This window comes from Molothrus ater, chromosome 19, assembly GCF_012460135.2.
Source record: "Molothrus ater isolate BHLD 08-10-18 breed brown headed cowbird chromosome 19, BPBGC_Mater_1.1, whole genome shotgun sequence".
Classification (NCBI taxonomy): Eukaryota; Metazoa; Chordata; class Aves; order Passeriformes; family Icteridae; genus Molothrus; species Molothrus ater.
In genome coordinates this window covers 8,517,742-8,536,945 of record NC_050496.2, presented here as the reverse complement: position 1 = coordinate 8,536,945, position 19,204 = coordinate 8,517,742, and positions in this window count along the sequence as shown.

Genomic DNA, 19,204 nt, shown 5'->3' with positions numbered 1-19,204 from the left:
GTAGTCAATACAACATACAGAGAGTGGAGAGAGCTTGTTTCACCCCAGCAGCAGGGTAGGGGCTTGGCTGCTACCATCCTGCTGCTTTGAGGCTCAGTTTGTCACCCAAGGGCCTTGAAGAGACCCAAGGGGTGAAAAAAAAACTTCATATAGTAGGGTTTGTGTCAGAGACATCCCAAAGGTAAAGCTGAGCCCTGGGCATGTGATGGTGACACAAAGTGGGGCTTGTTCAAGAGCACCTTCAGGGCAGGGCTCTGCAGGGCAGCTCCTGTCCCTCGTGTTCTGCCTGTTTGAGAAACCTGCACATAGAAACCTGCTCAGCATCAAGAACAAATCATTTACATGCAGGGACAGCTTGGAGATTTATTAGTGACATTCAGTGGATGTTACATATTGCTGGAAAAATGATTTTTGGAGACAGAGTGCTGATAAAGAAGTTTTTCTGGGAAGAGGAGCAGGCACTGGGCATTATTGCAGTGGACTGGAGCAGGTATGGAGTCTGGCCACCTGTGGGAGAAGGTAGAAATACCAAAGCAACCCTTTTCCTTTTACTGTCCAGAAACTCGGTGCCAAAATGTTGCCTGTTCCTCTGCAATGATAAAAGGGCAAGTTAAAAAATTAATAATAATCTGAGTCTCTATGTGACTATAAAATAATTTTCTGTTAGACATTATGTAAATTTGAAGTATTTTTTTTACTGTTCATGCATAATAAAATAACTCTGGTGATTAATTTTTCACCCTCAGAGTTTAATTAAGATCATTCAGGAGGTTTGGACTCATACACCGGGCTATAAATCACAGTCCAAGCCACTGAAATATCAGCCTAGCTTTCAGATTAGATAACAATGTTTTGGGGAGGAAGTCTTGCTGACAGATAGTCACCTGAGTTGTCCAAATCAGGAGGCCATTTGGTCCTTTGAGAACTGAAATGATACATACTGGTTATTAATATATGCAATTCAATGTGTGCTTTTCCAGGTTTAATTTTAGGGATGGACTCATTCCATCATCTGTATTCCTGCACACCTCATTGTGGAATAAATAGAGCGTTGTTCTGTCTTACCCTAATCCACTTTAAAGCCAGTGCAACTGAACCCTCCAAGGGAGTAAAGTGGGTAATATCAAGTCACATTTTATTCCAGGATAAATGTGTCCAGGTGTGGTGTTTTGTGGGAACAGCCATGTGCTCTGTGTGCAGAACCTCAGCTGGAATCACTCCTCAGGCTTAGACAAGCCTGAGTTTCCCAGTTTCAGCAGAAGCTGAGAGATGCACAGGGGTATTTATTGTGACTGCAGCCTCTCAGAGCTCTTCCAAACACCCTGAGCCCATCACCAAAGAGCTGTTTTCTAGCACCTCCACAGTTTTCACAGTGCAGAGCAAAGTGAGCAGCCAGCACACTGATATCCTGGGAGAAAATGCCTGGGGAACTGGGTCTCCTATGGCAACTCCTGCATCCAGAACTTTCCCTCTGTTTTCTCTGGGTGTCTCCCTGTGCTGTGCACACCCATGGCTTTGCCCCACGAGTCAGAGCAAGTCTGCAGGATGTGTCAGTGCACAGGATGGACCCTGACTCATGGGGAAAGCATGTATGGAAAACGTTGCCATACTCCTCCAAATGCTTGGTTTTCTTTTCTGTGTGATTTTTTTTTCCACTTTAAATAAAAGCAATAAAAGCTAATGCTGAAAGGAAGTGGTGCAGGTGAGCCCTGTAGAATTTCCCACTACATTTATAAACAGAAACACTTTTCAGGAGAGGGAGTCAACTGGGTTTGAAAAAAATAAGGTGGAAGGGAATTTCTCTGATGACCAGAAGGTAAAGCATAAAATTACCATCTTGCTAAATCTTCACTGCTAAACTTGTTACTCCAGAGCTGCAAAATAGCACAATACTACTATGGAACACTTATTCCTAAATTCTACTGTTTTATTTCAGAGCTAAGAGTATCTTTGAGGAACAATTCAGTCAAAACTACAGTGCTTTAAATTCACACCTTGTACTCCTCCCAATTAATTGTCAAAGATAGACAAAGTCTAACTTTTCTTTTCATCTCATTGCTGTGAATCCAGAATTCCTTATTTCCTATTTAGCCATTAGTTTTCAGTCATGACTATGAAATATGTCATGTCAAAGGAATGACTGGATTTTACCCCACAAATATGGCCCACAGTGTGTGAAAAGAGATGGTCTGGATTAATCACACCAACCCCTGCCTTGGCTGAAGCATCTCAAGCAGTGCTGCAGAAATGGAATGAAACAGGCAGCAATGGGACTGGCAGCAAGGGAACAGGCAGCAGTTCCAACTTCAAAAGTTAGGGAGAACAGAATATCAACACAATAATTAACATCTAATTTAGCAGTTAGACCAGGATTTTGGCAGATTCCTGCATTAAGCAATTGCTTCCAGAGGCAAGCAGTTCTGGGGCTGCTCACTCCACTCCCAGAGGCCAGGCACCCACCTCCCTCCAGCTTCTCCACAGCCATGGAAAGCAGCTCCGTTAATGGTGCTTTGGAGAGTTTTGTCTGTGAATGCTGTGAGGAAACCTCTCTCTTGTGGCACTAAAGGAAATGCGGGGATAGAAGCACATCTTTACAGTCAGGCTTAGAAGTAGGAAATATAAATGAATTTAGGCAAAATCCTAATTTTCCTAGAAGATGAGAATCTCAGTATAATCATCCTTAAATATCTGCCAAAGGCTTGCGCTTTGTGTTGGAGAAAATGGCCACTTATAGATGGGTCTCTTCTGGAAAAATGTATTTTGCTGTGCCACATTCTTGATGACTAATTCCTTCAGTGCAGCTTTGGGTATCAAAGCACAGTGGAGCACTGGGAATTTCCTGGTGAGTGTCCATCTTCAGTGCTCCCGTGACCGGTCATTGCCTCAAGGTGACAACGAAGTCTCACCAGGGATTCAGGATTTTACATTCCCACCCCGTAGGTCTGCAGCCTTGCAGCTGATTCAGACAGTTGAACCATAGGAAGAATAAAAGGTCTGATGTTTGGAAAAGCTCTTGATGAAGCTGTGTAATCTTTCCAGCTCCCCAAGGGAGGGACAGGGCTCCCTGCTCCCTGCCGGGCTCACCGGGACCTTCGCAGCCACCTCCTGTCCCAGGTGCCCTCGAGCGTCTCCTCCCGGCTCAGACCCCGACACCTCCGTCTTTCCGTGGCGTTTGGCTCCTCCCCAAGGAGACTGCACGGCTTCAGCGCTTCTCCTTTTTCCTGAATGCTAGATGCAGATTCTGGCTTTGATAATTTAGTGAAACATCTTTTAGATTTCTGCAGCCTGGTGCTGCCCCGGCAGGGCAGCGAGACCCCTCTGCCCACTTGCAGGCAGCTGCTACTGAGATTTTAACGTCTGTCACTGGCTTTGCAGTCCCTTTGTTCAGCCTTTTAAATTTTCCTTTATTGTTTTAGCCTGTCTGCAAATATATTTGTTTTCCTTCCAGAAAATCTTCGGCTTGCTCAATTAGCGAGACAGCTCTTTGTGGAGAGTGCCGACGCTCACTTTCTGCTATGGGTAATGCTCCTGGAGCATTTGGCTCCTCCACAGGGAGGGTTTGCTCCTGCCATCCTCACACCCTGTGCTACTGGACAACCTGCTGCCCAGATTGCTGGGTACTGCCTTGAGAAAAGGAGATTTTGTGACACAGAGGTCTAAATGTGTTGCTGTGGTTCAGACCATGCTGTCCCAAGCTGTGATTTTTTAGCTGCAGTTTTTGCTCCCTGCCCTATTGGGTCAATACCATGTTTTCCACACACATAGGCTCTTTCACCATCCAGATTTTTTATTTGCTTTTGTCTTACTTAATGGCTTTGCCCCTTTGTTTAGAGCAGAGTTTACAAGGGTACAAGTCAAACATCTTGTCTCACCCACCCCGTTCAGATCTGAGCCCTAGCCTGAAGACACCCCCCCTCAATGGGGACCTGGGCTTGGCTCATGCAGCACAGGAGGAGTTTGTAGAAGCAAGTGTTGATCTGGAAGGCACCCCCTGCCTGTCTCTGGGCAGATCTGGAGGCTGTCCCCAGCCTGCCTGTGCCTGGCTCCCATGGAGAGCTGCCCTCCTGTCTGGGACACCCAGGGGGAAACCTTGCAGAAGAGGCTGCAGAAACCTCTGCCATTACATCTGCACTGAGTGTTTGCCTGGACAGTGGATGAAGAATTTCTCCTCTCACGGGATTTGTGGCACTCTGTGCTGCTATTTTCCCTTGTTTTGCAGCCTGTTTTAATTGTGGGTTTGCCCTTACAAGCTGAGGGCCAAAACCTAATAGAAAGCTGTTTACAGTGCTCCTTGCAAAGTCTTCACAGAGTTCAGGGACTATTTCAGGAAGACATTCCTGAACAGTTCTTCACTTCATATTGACCCCAGTCTCCCAGTCTGTTCTCTCATCCTCTCTCCATCCTATATGACAGCTCAGGCTCTGCCAGCAGACCCACAACCTTCTCATGCTATTTTGCGACCATGTACAAATTAATGTCATGACTTTGTGAGTGCCCTGTGAGCACAGGTAGATGTTAGGGCAACTCCTGGAGCCTCACAGCTCACCATGGACATGGGAGCTGCTTTGGCCTAAAAGTTGGGCAGAATTTGATTCATTTTTCAGGGCAGAAATCATTCTTGCATAGTGCCCTCACTGCTGGGGGATGTGGCATTAGGATGACGTTCACGAGGCCCTGTTCTCACTGGTCCTGTGAGGAGCCTGCCCTGTGTGGGTGTGAAGGTTTGTGGGCTTGCCACTGGCACAGGAGTGACATTTGCCCTTGCTGGATCTGGGCAGTTGCTGGAGAGGGTTATTTGCTCTGTGTGATTGATCACATCTGGGCACACATCACGCTGCCTTGCGAAACAGCCTTTGTATGTGTCCAACTGACTCACAGCGTGGCCTGAGGTAGATGTAAGGGGACATTTAAGGAACAATGGAATTTCACAGAGAACCATGCTACTTTTTTATTTCTTTTTTTCTCCTAGAGCAAAAGGCCTTTGTTGGCTGATGGGAACAGGGTACCATGTCCCATGAGACCCTGGGGTCTCTTGTGATGCTGTGGACATGGGAGCTTGGCCACTAATGCTGCTACACTCCAACCCAGGGTCTCTCTCAGCAAGGTGAATAGGTCTGGCTCACACCTGTGTACTTTGATGGAGAGGGTGACAGAGCAGGCCTGATTTTCCCTGCATTGGTGCACCCTCTGTGTGATCTTGGGGAGGTCAGTGTGAGCCACTCCACAGCAGCATTGAGGCCCTGAGTTTGCAGTTCAATGTGTATCCTTCAAACTCCAGGGGAATTGTCTGTAGGAACTGGGCATATAAAATGGATCTGAGCCTGTATCTTTCCCCAACTGATTTTTGTTTTTTAGCTTTCCCATAAGTTTGCCTTTTACCTATGAGCATGCCAAGCACAGAGTGAGGTTTTTGCAATCCCACAGGCACTTGCTCAGTGTTAATGCTGGGGCTGTGGAACAGAGCAAATCAGTGCCTGGCTGGCTCGTGGCCTGCTGTGATTCCAGGGCTGAAGTTACAGGGAGGGTGGGCTTTATCCCTTCAACACCTTCCTATCACTGCTGAAGCGATTCTACCCTTACATGTCAACACTGAGAACAGATCTGCAGCTCACAATCCTTCTACTGGCAACCAGCTCTGCAGTGAAAGATGCCCTCTAATTAATGCACTTCAGAATAAATCATCTGCAAATGGATCCATGGTGGAGCCAGGCACTCCTGCCTGAGCTGTGGGGGCTGCTCATGTAAGGAAGGGCTCCTTGAGCACATCATTCCAGGACTGGGCCTTGAGCTTTTGGCCCTGGATGGTAAAATCAGTTCCCAGTTCCCCAGTCTGGGTTTCGGATGCTTTGGTGAAGGCTCACCAAGGCCACTCCTGAGCAGATCCATGAGTGTCTCAGGAATCAGGACAGCCTGGGGCAGAGAGAAATGAGCCCTGCTCTGCCCAGGACGTGGTGCTGACCCCAGGCACAGGGCAGAGCCAAGGAGAGGTGCTTGGCACCTGGGTTGTTACTGCAAGGCCCTCTGAGTCCTGCCTGAGGCTGGGCTGCAGAAGACAGATGACCTGTCATTTGATGCTTGTTTGTCTGGCCCTGCTGACTACAATGAAGTGCTTTTGTTTTACCAGGGAAATCTGAGCAGGCCCATCTTGTGAACTTCAAGGATCTGGGTGCAGGTGGAGGATGGGAGTGCAGCCCAGCCCTTCCCAAGCCGTGGTTCTGCAGCGCCCCTGCACAGGGTATGGTGCTTCTTTTGTCCTTTATCAAACACAGTAACAAGTGCCTGTGGAGGTGTGGGAACTCTGTGTGATTCTTGTGTATAAAACCACAACAGCACCAGAACCCCTTGTGCATCCCTGGCTGGGCCCCAGCCACAGGTGGGTTTGGTCAAGCTCTCAGTGACACCAGCCTTGCCTGTCCTTAAGGAAGGGCATGGATGCCTCTCCATGGAAGCTGAACCAGCACAAAGCAGTGAGAACAGCAGCTTCTGACTAAGAGTTATGCAGAACAACTGGGGGGAAGCAGTGCCTGATGTGGATTGATCAATAATGCTGTCTTTTCAGTGTTTTCTGGGGAAAAAAAGTATTCAAAACTCTGCTGAAAGAAACTATATTTTAGGTTGAACTAAACATTTCAAGTTATTTTGAAATATCCTTTCCAGCCTGGAACCCTGTTTGGTTTGGTAGCAGAAAACCTGCCCAACAGTAAGCTGAAAATTTTGAATTTTCAAAAGGAAGTAGAGACAAGCAACTGCTGCATGTGTTTAGGGCAGTCTTAGCTCCTGCTTAGCTCTCTGAGCATCCCAGAGAGGGTTTAAAGGGATGGGGGTGTGTCAGTTCTATGCCAGGTAGTGGATTTCAGCCTGCAGTGGCACCAACTTCTGCAGTTTTACCATAGATTTTGTTACAGTTGTTTTAAAAAAGTTCTGGTTCTTCATAGCCTGTAATTATGTGATGATTTCAGTATTTTTTAAAGCTGAAGGTAAATTGACAACTTTTATGATTGTACAGAATAGCTTAAAAACAACCAGAACGTTTTAAAAGGAAGAAAGGCAAATAGAGGAAACCCAAGATTATGTTTCATTGAAATCTCAAGATTTGAAAGGCAAACTTGTGATTTTGTGGCCTAGGACAGGACTGCTAAGTGCTTGGTGTTGGCAATGCTCTGTTTATTTTCCGTGCTTGGATTTCTGCATGGCTTTATACATATTATGAAAAATGCAGTATTTTATGTTATTTTTTAAAAGGAAGCAGATTGCTTGGTTGGATGATCTCCAAACCAGACTGTAACATACTATAAAAATTCTACAGTGCACTGTAACAAGCTACAATAGGCTAAGATGTTACTTTACCAGCATAAAAACAGGCACATTAGGAAGAGAATTATAAGGTATATTGCTCGTGTTCATGGCCAAAAAGAGGAAGAAAAAATATACACTGTGTGTGTAAACAGCACATTGGAATTACAGAACAAAATTTAATTAGATCTTTATAAATAAAATCCACATACACTGATTTATGATATATTTCTTTCTCAGCCTTTGAAATGATGGCTGCCTTTGCCTTGAAAACCAGTCATTTGCAGACAGCAGGTCTGTAATTCACGAACTGGCACAACCAGAAGTTTGTGGATTTGAGTTGGCAACTGCCAGTCCTAGCATTTCTCTTTCAGAGGCACAGGCTGGGATTCCCAGTGCAGGAGGCAAGGGAAACACACTGCAAAAGGCATCTGTAACACTTCTTTTTTTCAAATGTGTAATTATAAAGATTAAGTCACTTGTTTTGTTCATTAAAAAACAACATTAATGTAATACATAATTATAACCAAAGAGAAAAAATTATGGTTTTTGTAGGCTCCATCTAAATGTCCTTTTCCCTAGAGGAAATGCTTCATGCTATATTTGCAAAAAACATGTGATTACTACTCAAATCAAGAGTGAGAACTAAAAGCAGCTGCAGCACAGGCCTTTCTCAGGGTTCAGGCCTGGATCAAGCCCTAATTAAACAGGCATATGAAAGGCTGGATGGAGCTGCCTTTGCTCACACTAATGAAGCATCAGTTTTCCTCTATTGCACTGCTGTGCCATGGCCTTCCCCTTCTTTGCCCTGCACTGAACTCAAGTCTGAGCTCCAGTGCTAAAGACAGGTGTCTTTAATGTCTTCTGGAGTTTTATTTGTGTGTTATTATGGACTCTTCACGTCACAGGGCCCAGCTTTCCTCTCTGGGTAAATGGGCAGAGGCTGAACGAGCCAGGTCTCCCAAAGTGGGACTGTCACTGGATGATGGCTCTGTCTCTGTGATACTGAAAACAGACATCAAGGCACTTTTCACTAACACATTCCATCAATGCTAGAGACTTGTCACACAGGGAGCAAACACCCAGTGAAGCAAAGGAAGCATTTACAATTTGCTGCCATGAAAGGAGACAAGATAAATCAATAGGAACTAAATTAGCACAGTCAGTGGCCCTCACACCTACTTTGGAAACTCTATTAAAATCCATGGCCTAGAATTTGCAGGAGGGATTATGTGCATGAAGGGTGAGTCAAGATTTTAGAGTGAGCTAATGTAAGTGACACCCACTTCTCAAACTGCCTGAAAACACTTACTGCCAGCATGTGCTGCCAAAGACAAGAGTTCTAGTGAGTATTTGCTGGCTGTCATTGGCCTCAGATAAATCTGTTGGGAGGGGAATAGTGGAGGAGTCAATCAAAAGATAACACTGAGTAAAGCTCAGTTGCATAACACAACAAGAAGTCAAATTTAACCAAAGCTGAACATATGTCTGAGTACTGGGGGCACAGGCAGAAGTGTGATGGCTCAGTCAGAATCTAAAGAGAGTCAGATTTGAGAAGAACACACAGGAACAAGATCTGACAAATAACCCGTGTGATTGAGTTGGTTGTGTTATTGTGCTGCTCTTGGGTGACCTTTTTGATTCAACTGAAATTATATCTGTCCTGGGCGTTTGCAGGATTTGTGGATTGATGACAGCATCCCACTGACAGGCTGAGGTACAGGAAGACTTGCTGAAAGCCAAGTGGAGGTAAATATTTCCTTGCAGAAATCTGTCTATTGGCACAATGAATGCAGCATTTGCAGGAAGCATCCTGTGTGTGTGTTCTGTGCAGTTGATCTGCACACACAGGGTAATCTCAGACACTGGGGTTGTTGTAGAAGCACAGAGCAGGCTCAGATCTTCAGGCCATGTGTCTGTTGTGCACCTGATCCTTATATATGTGACAAAACCAGGAATGCCAAACGTCCAGCAAGTGCTACTCTCAAACTGGCTGCTGGATAGCCAGGAATCCTGGACAAGCAGTCGCTTATCTCTATTTCCCTTTGAAAATTCCACCTTTTCAGCAAACATATAAAGTCTTCTAATTCTATTATGCATGATTTGTATGAGGAAAAAAAGAACTATCCAGGAGAATCTGAACACATGGTAGCTCTGTGTAAAGAAAAGTCACTCAGCGCACTTGGTCCTGCTCCCAAACACCTTCAGGAGAATTTCCCTTTTTCCTGGTACTGACAGTAGCATGCTAGGAAAGCCCTTGGGACCTGCAGGGGAGGAAGAGCTGGATCAGGGCTGGCTGCACAGCAGTGCATTTTTCAGCTTTGCCCTTTTGCAGAGCTTCCCAAGGAAATGGGTGCGTGCAGGCACTGGCTCTGCACTGTGGAAAGGGCAGAGAGCTCAGAGTCACTCACCCAGGGGAACTGCAGGGATAAACTAGTCTGGTCCTGCACCAGCTTGGCAGCAGTGTGCAGAGGAGCACAGGCTTCTTGCAGGAGCAGAAAGGCACCACTCAGCACTTTACAAGACAACTTGAAATTGTCAAAGCGGTCACAGAATGGGAGGTTCTGCCAGACTTGGCTGTGTTCTTCAGCTGCATTTACCTTTCTACACTGTTGAGTCCTTCACCTGGGAAATGCTATAGAAACCCAAGGCATTAATGGCATGGATCACACAATAAAAGCTGAACAATGCAAACCACATGCAATATAGGCAGGAAGATAATTCTGTGCGTGCTCTCTGCAATTGCTGGGGCCTTAACATGCAGTAAATTGCAGCAAGTAAAGGCTGTGGAGTACAGATCATAAACTTGAATTCCACTGCTAAACTGTCAGGGCAGAGATCTGACCAACATTATAAAATATGAGAAGTGATTTTAGGAGCCTCTGTTTTGATGAGAGGGATTTCAGAACTGCTTCCCAAAGGTCGGCTGCACAGCATTTCCAGAATATCAGGCGCCAGGGTTGCTCTTCTCTTTTGTAAACCCCTGATGATTCTTGTGCATTGGCACTGCACCTCGCTGGGGGAGACTTTGTTTCACAATGGGATATTTGGGCATTGCAGTAATGGGAACTAGGAAAAACTCAGAAGGACTTTCCTGCTGAATCACAGCTTATCTACTGCACAGCAGAAGGGAGGATTCCAGATATTTTCTTCTGCTTTTTACCTTTGGGAGATTTTTGACAAACACCTAAAATTATCTTGGGGAAAGAAATGTCTGTCCCCCCTTTATTTTCTGTCTTGACTACAACAAACAGCTGGGAGATAATTCACCTGTAGCTGGTCAGTCAGGCTGGCTGTGCTGACTCCACATGCTGGAGGAGACCTGGGGCTGGCAATGCCCACTGGATCTTTGGATGCCATCCCAGTGTGCTGTGTGTTGCCCATATAGACCTGGATTTTGCAGAACAAGAGCTAACACCTAAAAGATGGGCTTGCAAAGTATCTGTAGTGGGTTTTTGGTGGGAAAGCTTGTCCAGTGCTTATACACAGGGCAGCTGTTGCAACCAGACTGTTCTGATGTGCAAAGTGTCTCTGGTTCATTTTGGGGGACCTTAGGACTGCATGGGAGGTAAATATGAGAAGGGCTGCTCATGCAAAGCCTTTGTGGTTGTGCTTAAAAATGATTGTTAGATATCTTTAATGTGGAACAGATTTTCTCTTCTCCCTGTGTGGTTTGGTGGGGTTGGGAGAGCCTGTGGTGCTGGAATTCTGCCTTGGATGAGCAGAAAGGACCTTGCAGGGCTTCACTTGAGGCTTGGGGTCCTGTGGGCCTGGACCTTCTTCCTACCCCAGCCCATTTCCACCTCACATCTGTTCCATGATAGTGCCTGCAAGTCAGCCATGGACCACACTCTAACCTGAGAGGGGCTGATTGCCCACCCCAGCAGAAAGATGCTCTTGGAGGGGAGAGCTGGAGAGTGTAGGGTGCCTGTACCTGTACTGTGGAGCACCACAGAAGAGTCCCCTGGACAGAGGGAGGGCAGAAGGTACAGGCATGGCCAGGTGAGGTACAGGGATGGCCAGGTGAGGTACAGGCATGGCCAGGTGAGGTACAGGGATGGCCAAGTGAGGTACAGGCAAAGGCCAGGTGAGGTACAGGCAAGGCCAGGTGAGGTACAGGGACTGGCCAGGTGAGGTACAGGCATGGCCAGGTGAGGTACAGGCATGGCCAGGTGAGGTACAGGGACTGCCAGGTGAGGTACAGGGCTAGGCCAAGTGAGGTACAGGGATGGCCAGGTGAGGTACAGGCAAAGCCAGGTGGTCAGGTGAGGTACAGGCAAGGTCAGGTGAGGTACAGGGATGGTCAGGTGAGGTACAGGGTTGGCCAGGTGAGGTACAGGGTTGGCCAGGTGAAATGCTGGCAGCTGCCATGAGAAGTGCCCAGGTGCCTGTCCCTGAGCCTGGCCTTGGTGCCAGCTACCTGTGGGCTCCAGAAAGAAGGGGGGCAGGAGCTCCACTGGCTGTGCCAACAAAGGCTGTGCTCAGCCTCTGCCTGTGCCTCTGGAGTGCTGGGCTTCCCCAGAGACAGACAAGGACCTTAACATGGTGCCCTTGCCAAGGGAAAGGTGAGGAACATCAGCCTTGTGCCTTGTTTCATCCAAAACACATACCAACAAAAGGGGAAGGGACTTCATTAGGGCAAAATTGCCTGATTTAGGCAATTTTGGATTCCCAAGGATAGTTGCTGACTTTTCAAGTGGATCCACCAGAGGTTTAGAGGACTTCAGGCAGAGCTGGTGTCAGGAGGGAGGTCTCAGGAGCTCCTGTCCCCAGGGGCTGCTCTGGAGCTGCTGTGCCTGGCTGTGCCTGTGCTCCCAGCATGGCACAGCTCCAGCCCTGGAGCTCCTCCTTGGCACTGGAGCTCAGTCATCCTGCAGCTCCCCTGCATCCCAGCTGTTATTGATGGCACACCTGGTGCCAAGTAGGACCTTTTCCATTCTTAATCTGTGATTAACAAGGTTGTTAAAGTCATTCTCTGCTCTGCTGAAACCAAACAGAGTTTTATGTGACATACTGGATAAAGGCTCTGTTTGAAGTAGTTTTTAATCTTAGTTCTAGGATTAAATCATATGTAAACAGTCACATTTTATCAGCTCGGCTGCAAAGTAATTTATTTGTTAGTCCAGTTTTAGTAACTTGTAGGTAATTCAATACTGTTTGAAAGAGGTTATATAGGAGTGAACAGATCTAATTTTCCACCAGTGGAACAAGTAAAGCAGTCCCCTGGTCCTGCAAAAGGCCTTGCCTGTTATGGATAGCTGCATGGATTTTAGAAAAGCTATTCCAAATGTGTGAAAAAGCAGCGTGACTGCATGTGGGGCTTTGCAGGACCAAGGCCTGCCATTGTGTTTTTTTGGCAGAGCTGTTTGACATTGCAGTACATTTTTGTGAGTGCTCGTGTTGCATCTATTTTTACTGTGTTGTGCAATTAGACTTTTAGGACAGAGCTATAACTATTGAACACTCTGCTGGAAGTTACTGTATCTCAGTGGATGAGATAAGATTTTCCTCAGAACTAGAGGAGGATATAGCTGTGGTATCTCTGTGACAATTTCATGGACATTCAGAGATGTGAATATATTCCTTGAATATATATATATATATGTGAATATATTCCTTGTGAATATAATTATTAGATCAGCCTTTACTATAGGACTTGATTTTTCCTACTGGAAAAATTATTCTATGCTGGAAGTCTGAAAGTTGTTCCCACGTGAAATCTGATGTGTAGGATGTGAAACTTCTCCCTTTGCATGAAGGCATTTCAATGTGATTTCTGAGTGAACATGGATATGGTTTTATTGCTGCTTGGTGCTAACAGCTGAAGTAGGTTACAGGAGAAAAGGGGCTGAAAGTTGATTGGCAGTGAGTGATCACAGTGAAGCTTGAACTCTGGCCAGGAATATTTTACAAATGGAGACTCTCCTCTCTTTACAGCACCTGGGATTTCCAGGTGATTTTGATGGGAGTGGAGGACTCTCAAAAGCTCTATTTCCTATTCCTTCTTCTAGCTAGATTTTGTATAGTCTGACTCCAAATGGCCTGACTGTGCCTGCCTTAGCTCCTCTTTGAAAGACAAACCTTACCCTTTCATGGGGGAATTTCACCCATAAGTGCTGATCTTTTGTTTTTCTGTTGGGAAATTCAGGTTGAATAAATGCCAAAGAAAGCTTAATTTTTTCCCCTGCTTTTCTGCCCAGCCCCTTGCATGCTAGAGTATTGGTTGTATCCAGATCAGTATGAACTCACACTGGTAACTGGAATTCCTCCCTAAAGGATCAAAGCTGTGCAATGTAGAGTAGGAATGCCTTTATTTGGATAAAATTGATCTAGAAATTATAGCAGCTGGCTTGAGTTCTTGGCCATACACATCCCAGTGCTTTAGAGGCAATGTTTACAGGAAACATTCCCTCTTTTTTTTTGCAGTTCAGCTGGTTGAAGACATCTCATTATCTGCCTGGCTTGCATGTCTGCATTTGGTGAGGATTTGAGTTTAAAACACTTTAAAGAATGCTCTGAATTCATAACCTGCCAAGGCTCTCCCTTGGTTCGTGTGATTGGGAAATCTGGATACCAGGGCAGGAAAGGCCAATATGAAAAGAATAATGTGACTCAATTGACTGTGAAATTCTTCTAGGAACAGGTGTAATAGTGATCATAAACATTTGTGAGATATTTTACTACCAGCTTTAATCCCTGCAGAGGGGAATATTTAGGAGCAGGAGAATGAATGTGAAAAAAGTAACTTCAAAGGCTGAGTTAAAAGATCAGGAGCTCGAACCTTGGGTCCAGCCAAGGAGCAGCTGAGCACTGAGGGGGCTGTGGCTCCCTTTGATCCATCATTCTCATCCAGATCAGTTCACCTGAGACCCCAAGAGGCCCTAATGGGGATCCTCAGGGTGGTGGTCACCCCAGCCACTGTCCTTTCCAGCACAACCCTGCATTTTCCCATTAGTCATGGTTTTTTAATGGGGTAACACAAACTGTGTAATGAATAGATCACAAAACCCAGGAGGGGTGAAAAAAATGAAGAGCAAAATTGTGCAGCTGTGGAGCTGTCTGTGCTAGAGAAAGTGATGCTGGGCTGGAGTGGCTCTTTGAGAGGGGGCACTGAGAAAGCAGGTGAAAAAGGTCATATTTCCTCATGCCTTGTGGAGGGCACAAAGCTTTTCTTCAGAGAATGCACAGGAAATGTAAAAGCAGGCAAGGGTCTGAGAACTGCCCAAGGAAGTTTGATATAGGTTGAAAGTTCTTCCTGTGCTCAGGGCCAGCGTGAGGAGCAGAATGCCATTTGCATTCCTCAGGAGCTCAGGTTTGCACAGCTCCTTGCAAAGGCCTCTCTGACAGATGAATTTTTCCCACTGCCATTAAGGAAACCAACTCAGGGGTGATTTCAAAGAGGGAAAACAAGGAGCTATAAAGACAAACATGTAGGAAGTGCTACAGAGTGATAAGGAAGCCACAATGGTAAATCAAAGCCTGAGGAGGAAGGATATGAAGGGGCACACAAGTATAAATCTCTCTAAACTGATCAAGGAGCTGGTGGGGCCTTTAGAGGGATGTGAATGGAGAGTCAGTGGTTGGAGCTGCTGAGGAGCTGAATGAATTCCTTGACTTGATAAGCAAGGAGAGCAGCTAGAGGTCACATACTCTGTGGAGGACAGGGAAACACAGTGGTTTTCTATGTGGGGAGAGAGAGAAGGCATATTACTTGAAAGTTTTATGTGTGTGTAAAGCAAGCAGACAGTGGGAAATTAAAACTACTAAAATTGACAAGTCACCAGTTTTAGGTTAACTTCAACCTACAATAACTGAACTTGATTTCTGGCCTTGGTGTTTGAGAGATCCCTGGGAAAGCAATAGTGTCTGAGGAAGGAGACACAGAAAGCATTGTTCTCCTTATTAAAAAAAAAAAAGCATATAACAGCAATTAATGAAAAAGGAATCAGGCAAGTTGTAAAAAAACTTGCCTAAAGTAGCTATTACTGAAGGGCAAGCAGCAAGCAATGTTTGAGAGCCATTTGGTAGACAGTGAAGTAGCCCTCAGTACCCAGTCCTACATTTCTGAAATCTGTACTTTAAAAGGGCTGAATGTACATTAAAAGCAGCAGCAGCTGCCACAAAGGTCTGGTTTTAGAGACAAAGATCTGGTTTTGGAGGGAGCTCTGAGGTGCTGCTGCAGTACAGACTGTCCCACAGAGAAACCTGCACTTCAGCACCTTCCTGATTCCCCAGTTCCAGTGAAAATGGAAAACACATTCCAGACTTAATATAATGGGATTTTAGACTGCCCTATGAGTCAAACCTACAGTGTTTTACATCCCCTCTGTGCTACTTGTGGCCGGCTGGAGCAATGGCAGATGAGCAACTTGGTCACATTAGTGCTTCCAACTGCCCTGATCTCTTGGGACTGATGGTTCCTGCACACTGAGACACAGGATGCAGCAGGATGCAGGAGGAGGCAGCAGGATGCAGGAGGAGGCAGCAGGATGCAGGAGGATGCAGGAGGATGCAGGAGGTTGCGGGAGAATGCAGCAGGATGTAGCAGGATGCAGGAGGATGCAGGAGGAGGCAGCAGGGTGCAGGAGGAGGTAGCAGGGTGCAGAAGGAGGTAGCAGGGTGCAGGAGGAGGCAGCAGGATGCAGGAGGAGGCAGCAGGATGTAGCAGGATGCAGGAGGATGCAGGAGGAGGCAGCAGGGTGCAGGAGGAGGCAGCAGGGTGCAGGAGGAGGCAGCAGGGTGCAGGAGGAGGCAGCAGGGTGCAGCAGGATGCAGGAGGATGCAGGAGGATGCAGCAGGATGCAGGAGGATGCAGGAGGATGCAGCAGGATGCAGGAGGATGCAGCAGGATGCAGGAGGATGCAGGAGGATGCAGCAGGATGCAGGAGGAGGCAGCAGGATGCAGCAGGATGCAGGAGGATGCAGGAGGATGCAGGAGGTTGCGGGAGAATGCAGCAGGATGTAGCAGGATGCAGGAGGATGCAGGAGGAGGCAGCAGGGTGCAGGAGGAGGTAGCAGGGTGCAGGAGGAGGCAGCAGGATGCAGGAGGAGGCAGCAGGGTGCAGGAGGAGGCAGCAGGGTGCAGGAGGAGGCAGCAGGGTGCAGCAGGATGCAGCTCTGCACTCAGATGTCTTCATTGTGGTCAGAACTATTGCACCAGGATTTAATTGAATGGCAGGGTCTGAGCTTCTGACACTTCCAGTGCAAGTGTGAGATTTCATCCTGTAGATGCTGTGCTGCCAGCAGAGGACCTTTGTCAGGTTATTTCAGCTAAGCCATGGCTTTTCAACTTTATTTTTAATTTATGGAGCTCTAAACATTTGACACTGCAGATTTGAACCTTTTTATAGCAAACCTAAGCCTATTTACTGTCTCCTTGCTCATGTAAATTCTTAGGAGCTTTTCCCAGACCTACAGAAAGAGTCTGTGTGCCCAAAGGGACCATGGTTTAATGAAGTTACTGCTGCTCAGAGCCTTTTTCATTAGCTCTGTGAAGATGGAGAGAAGCAAAGGAAGAAGGATGCAATACCCCAAGCTCTTCTCACCTTCCAGAAACGAGGGATACTCTTTATTTAGAGGAGAATTTCAACAGAGTTCCTAAGACTCATGTCCCACTAAAGAGCAGAGGCACAAGGCTCCTCTTGTGAGGTGTCAAGTTACCCAGGAGACAGACTGAGCGACTGAGAAATGTTGCAAGTTTTTGGAAAAGAGATTTATATATAAATGTGTTACGGGAAAAAATACCACTGGTCATACACATGGTAATTCTTCTGTCTTACTTTGTTTGCTATCTTTCTTTCTTTATTGTTTTCAAAGATTTAAAGGAATTTAATTAAAAAGGCACTTTAACTACCCTCTTCTTTCCAGATAACAAACACTAAAATAAAATGAAGTGAAATAGTGGAGAGCCTGCTTTATACCCCTTTTAAAACTGAACACAAAAGCCAAATGAGATCATAGGGTTTATCGGGCAAGCTGTTTCCAGAAAAGATGAGGAACCGCTCCTGCCACTGTACAAGGAACAGCTGAACTTTCATCTGAAAAGCCATGGACAGTTCTCATCATCCATCTTTGGGAAGAATAAATCCAGAGAGGAATTTAGAAGGTGACTGAGACAGTGAGTGGTGCTTGCAAGGAAAAGCCAAAGGGGTGTGGGTCATTCTGTGTAGGAGAGCTGGAGTGAGGGCACTGCTTTCTGTAGCTGCTGCAGAGGAAAAATATTATATAAAAGGAAGGAAAATCTTGGCTGATAGAGTAAACTGTCATACAATACACTTAAGATGAAAACAGGGATGGCTCTGAGTCTTGGAACAATGGGTTCTGCAAGGCCTTGGATTGGGGCAGCAGAGCCAGGTCCCATTTTGTAACCTTTACACAAAAGAGATTGAATGCGGAGCTCTGAAAGTGGGGTGTGGCTGCAGTGATCATCTCCAAGCCCACGTGCTCCCAGGATAACATTAATTTCCTCTATCAGCCTGGTACTCCATAGGAACAGTCTAGCTGTGGTCTCCCAGAGAGCCCAAAGTAGCTTTTATCCTCTGATGGAGCTCTCTCTGAGAGCTGGCTTGATGATGAATCTGGGACACAAGTGCCATCAGTGACAGGTTACAGACCAACAGGACATCCACTGCCTCCACTGGAGGTGGCAGCCTGGCTTTTCTCCTGGTGGCTGTTGTGACAGTGACCAGGTCTGCGTATCTCGCCAGGGTGTGCTGCCATGCCTTCTGCTGGCAGTGGCTGCCTCTGGAAGCTCTCCCCTCACTGTGGGGACACTTCCAGCTCCTGGTGGCTGCAGATCATCCCACTGAGTCCCAACAGCTGCAGGGGGAGCCTGGAAATGGGGATGCAGGAAGAGAAGAGACATGTAGGGCTGCTTTCATCCTGCCCCAGAGCTGAGAGCTGTCAGTGTGTGGAGCAGGCCTGGTGTCTCTGCTGGTCCCTCCCAGGGCAGGAGGCAGGAGCAGAGCCTGGTGTCAGATGTCTGTCTCAGCCTCTGACCAGCAAGAAAGTCTCCATCTAAATCAACAAGAGCTCTCCAGACTTCGAAACATGGCGAGTGGGTATTTTTAGAAGCCAATCAATCAGTGGTGACTGTTCAAGTTCAGACAAGTCAAACACAGCCTGCAAAGTTACACAGAAGTGCTGTGTGTCGTGGAAGGTTGGTGAGCCTGCTTGTTCAACAAACTGTGCCAAATCCGTGAGCTAGCAGAGCCCAGCTCTTTTTAGAGAGATAGCTGTAAGAGGTGTAAACAGATTGTGGATTCTAAAACACACACTTTTTAATAGAAGCAATAAATTGCAGACTGGGTTTCTGGGGACACCTTCTTTCAAGGTGCTAGAATTGTTTTCAAAGCCTGAACAGACCCCTAGGTTGAGGGGTTTCTGTCTTGGCCTTATTCGCAGGTGAGGAAGTGGAGGCACAGTAGCATGAGCTGGAGTTCAGTAATATTGAGCTCAAGGAAGGATCCTCCAAGGAGCTTGCAGGGTCCTCTAGATGCTCTTCTAGTGTGTGGGGATGAAATAAAATAATAGTAATGAATCACCGTGTGAAAAATGCTGGTGCAGCCTGGACTCAGACTGAACCTCTAAAACCAGAGACCAGCAAGTCAGCACCCAGATTAAAAATGATGTTATGACTTCCAAACCCTCAGTTTATCCAGACTGAAAATTGTCCTGGTGTTTTCTGTTGTCATTGACCACAGAGAACAGAACCTGTGGCTCTTCTATCTGCTTCTATGCTGCTTCTTGTCCTTCCCTCCATGACTGCAAGGCATTGGCTCCAGAGCTCCACACCAGAGTCCTTGCACAGCTGCACAAAATGTAGTGCATGATCTGATTCTGAAGCTGGGCTGAACTCATGTGTTCATTGCCAGCTGAATTTATGCTGATGCATTGGAAATACATTTTTAGG